Source organism: Zea mays, chromosome 8 (assembly GCF_902167145.1).
Source record: "Zea mays cultivar B73 chromosome 8, Zm-B73-REFERENCE-NAM-5.0, whole genome shotgun sequence".
NCBI lineage: Eukaryota > Viridiplantae > Streptophyta > Magnoliopsida > Poales > Poaceae > Zea > Zea mays.
The window spans coordinates 158,353,173-158,357,695 of NC_050103.1; positions in this window are offsets into that span (position 1 = coordinate 158,353,173).

Sequence of the window (4,523 nt, forward strand, 5' to 3'; positions counted from 1 at the left end):
CTCTATTGAGGAGCTTGCACCGATCATTGTTGGTGCAGTCCCAAAAAAATATAGGAAAGTTAGGACTGTGCAGCAGGCCTTCCCTTCACATTTTTGGGTTCAGGATATACATGGAAACCTATCTCTTGCAGGCATTATGCAATACTTGCTGGAAAATTTCAATCTAAAGGAAAACAATGATACACATGTCTGGAGATTTTCTATTGATGGGGTATTCAGATCAATGTCTCTAGCACGGTTCTCTAAATCTAGATACGGTTCTACTCATATAACTCACGTAAATGAATCGTATCGTAAGAGGTTATAGTGAATAAGGTTGTATAAAGGGATTTCTTAGTTGTATCTAGTGCTTATAAAACTGTAATGTACTATTCACAAATATATGACATTGTTGAATTTTTTCGAAAACTTTGACAATTTGTCTATTCAAAATATTTATTCAAAAATATAAAATTTTAAGTTAAGCACAAACTACCTTAAGTGATAAATAAATCACAAAAAATAAATCAAAGTTTTTTTAATAAGATGGGTGATCAAAGTTTTAAAAAAATCAACGTAGTCATATATTTATAAACATAGGGAGTAATATTTAGGTTGCACATGTCCTAACAGTGATGACTTTGCAGCTGAGAGCGTGCGTACGTATCTGCGTGTCTGTGTTGGGGTGTGTGTGTTTCAGGGGAGGTGGGGCAACCGGCCATCGAATGCCAGAAAACAGAACTATGCATACTATGCTTTGAGAAGAGGCAGCGTACATAATAACGTACATACCAAACACCAAAGAAAACAGCGGGAATTTTTCATGCACATCGGGAGCATAGACCGCCGCCGCTGGGCCGACCGGCGCGACACGCAAACAGTAAAAGCTCCGGTGGACATGGCCCCATAAGTGCATCATCGTTCAGTGCAACATGTGCGTTTCGTCGGGGGTGAGCGGCTCCAGCTCGCAGGTGGGGATGCCCTCGCTGGGCAGCCCGGGGAAGCCCTTGCGCGTGCAGGCATCCTCGCAGCTCTTGGTGCAGGCCATCTCCCGGCACTTGCCCGCGCACTGGCCCATGCTCGGGATCCGCGTCCGCACGCACAGCTTCATGCACTCACAGATGCAGTTCTGCCCAGCCTCCGCGCGCGGCGCTGCGGCTAGCGCCAGCGCCACCACGGCGAGCACTACCATCATAGCCGCTGCCCTCGCCATGTTCGTCGGCGGCCGCGCGCGGTTTTCCTCGGACGACGGCAGTAACTTCCGACGACGACGTGCGTAGCCCCTGCAGGTCAGGTCTCGGCGTTGGCTTTCAAGAGTTGATGTGTGCATGCGCGATGTGTCGGATCCGTAGCCAGCTAGGCTCCACTGTTTTGAATTGGCTACAGTTGCACCGGCCGACCTTGAAACCAGGCACCCATTGGTTGATCACGGAAATCCCTAATAATAGCTTGTGCTCTGAGACTAAAAATAGCATCTTTTCTTTCTTTTTTAGTTATTTCGTCACGCGCGGCACGTGTATGCGACGTGCCGACGTCGATCCGTTCTTTCGGACCCTTGCATGCATGCAGCCGGCGATCGATATACTGGCTCGCGGCTCGCCCGGCCTCACATGAGCTCAGAAAAGGGGTCACATGGCGCTGCCCTGGCCCGGCGCGACCACAGCACGGTCTCCGGTCCCAGTTTATGCGATCCGCACGTACAACCGATCAGTACGTGCGCCCCAGTCCCCCACTCAGCCGGAAAATTTTTCTCTATATCTGGATGCAAACACTCTTTTTTACAATCCCTCACATACATCACATTATTTAAAGGCCACAAAAACAGATTAAATTTTACAACTTAACCCTTTACTAATTTATTTTTTTTCTATTTATATGGATCATCAGGTGGTGGATGTCAAGAGCTACAAAAGAGTTTCTTTGTATCCCAGATGTAAAAAAAATTCCACTCTACCCACATACTACTCCATTGTTCTGCCATCCAGCGTACTTAACGATAGCATGCGTGGGTAATACTTCTATACCCGTTTGGTAGAGCTCCAACAGCTTCGCTCACAGCGAGAATCACTCCCGCGTAGCTAAATAGCAAAAAAAACTGAACTGCTCCACGGTGAAAGCGGAATGAATTTACTCTCTGTTTTGTACTAGAAGGTGGGAGCCAAAAAAAACTTGCTTCTCGCTGCTCCCCACTCTCCAACCCCTCAAGAATCACATCACAGACTATTTGTCAAACGGTTTTTATCAAATAGATATACTTTTGCTAGAGAATCACTCTATTGGAGAATCAGCTCTTGGAGTTAGAGAATCATGGAGCGCAGCACTGCCAAACGAGCTCTAGCTAGCATGGAGCTTGTATCTTTAACGCTAAATAGCCACACTATTTGTACTTTTCATGGTGCACCAACAAATAATGAATGTAATGAAGAAGGATGATGAAGCTCAATGATATGAATTATTGTAATGAAGGTAAATCTAAACTTGCTTGATACATAATAACCTAAACTTGCTTTATACATAATAAAATGATGCACACGATATTGACATGGATCAATAGTCCTCAAGCATTCATTCTTCTTATTCAGATGACTCTATGCTTGATCAATAGATTGCACTAGTAAGCTTTTTTGGTATGTACTAAATCATGGTATTGTGTTGCTACCATGTTAGCGAGTTAGTAAATTCTTTACTACTTTAGTATTTAGAACTAAGTAAACCTATTAATTATCATGTTGTGTAGCTACCTAGCTAGTGGCCAACTATGTTATTGAAGTGCCAAACACTTTAATTCCACGAATCATGTATTGTGTACTATCTCTAGTCTCCTAGAGCCTTGAAAACATATTGACCTTAGTCAAATATATTGAATTCCATGTTTTTTTTGCATAAATCATGCATATTTTTTAATACTTTTATAACCATAGTCGTGCAGTAGTCTTGTAGCCTAAAAAAATGAAGCCGCTATTTTGCATATCCCGCTATTTTAATCCTTAGTGCTCCTAGGAACGCGTCTGCGCATGACTCTAGGCTCAGCTGCCACTTATCCCTGCTACTGCCACTGTTCTACTAGTGGCAGCCATCCTTGTCGGAGTCGTCGTCGAAGGCCAAGAGGCAATACAGCTGCAGAATGGAGTTGACGAACAACACCTCACCGGTCTTCACGTAGAGCGACTCCACGTCTAGTCGTGTGCGTGAACACGTCGATGTGCTTGTGCAGGGCGGCGAGGCGGACCCTTCGGCCAGCAGGTGAAGCAACTCGAGCCACTGCGTGGCATCGGCGCTGCCGAGGTCGATGACATGCACCATCTTTCTGCAACTCCATGGTCTCCAGCAAGGGCTAGTCCGTGATGGTGCCCACGTAGAGATGCCAACGGGTTTAAAACTCGTGGGTACATAGATTACAAACCCGTACTCGCGAGATTAATGTTAAACCTGTATCTACACCCGCTACCCGGTACCCGCGACAGGTAGCGTATGTTACCCAAACCCGCTACCCGCGGGTTTATGGCATCCGTGGGCACAGTCTTATAATAAATATTTATTAAACTGATAGCACATAATAATAAATATTTATTAAACTGATAAAAACATGTACCGATCTTAGCCAAAAGTTCTACGAGTTCTCTGACGCCTGTAGTCTTCTTTTATATCATTTGATTGGCTCTGCTCGCTCAAATCTTTCAGGGTGGCACTAAATTGATATGCATGTGCTCTACAGTCTACACAGACACACAATGCACACCAGTACACCACACATATGCAGGCATGGGTGCTCGACGCAAACTGTTTTAATAGCAGGGCACGATGGAAATGTGTTTGCCGCTACCAAAGGCCGTGAGGAGGGGACTGGGCGGACGCTTCCTGTTTCACGCTGAGACCGTGACGAGGGGGCTATGTGCACGGGGCCATGAAGCCACAGAGAAAGTCGTCATATTATATATATATATATATATATACACACACGCGCGCGCGGGTATGCGGGTTTGCGGGCACGGGTACAACATTTTCATAACCACGAGAAAAAACCGTCGGGTTGAGAATCAAACTCGTACCCACGGGTACAAACTTACACCCAAACCCGCACCCTATAGGTTTTTTATCCACGGGCACGCGGGTAAAATGTGCTTGTTGCCATCCCTATGCCCGCGAGGCGGAGGAACGGACATAGGTCAAAGAAGTGATGGTGCGTGGCGACGAGCTCGGTGGGCGTGGGGCCGACGCAGGGCAGGATATAGTCCATGTCACATCGTGGAGGAGGGGAAGGGGAGGTATGGGTGATGGTCCAAATAGTATTGTCCATTGGATTGGATTTGAATCAGGGAGAGGTGGTTATACAACAATTTTAATCGTTGGTTTTGATGGCGTGTTAAGTCTGGATGTAATTTGTTAGCAGATTTAGTGAAGGTTATAGGTGTAAGGATAATTTGGTTGGGTAAATTTTGCAAATTTGAATTTGGTAGATTATACAATGATATAAATTACTACGACGAATGAATACACAAATGTAATTTTCGGATGTTGCATCCACGTTGTCGTCCTGCCGACGA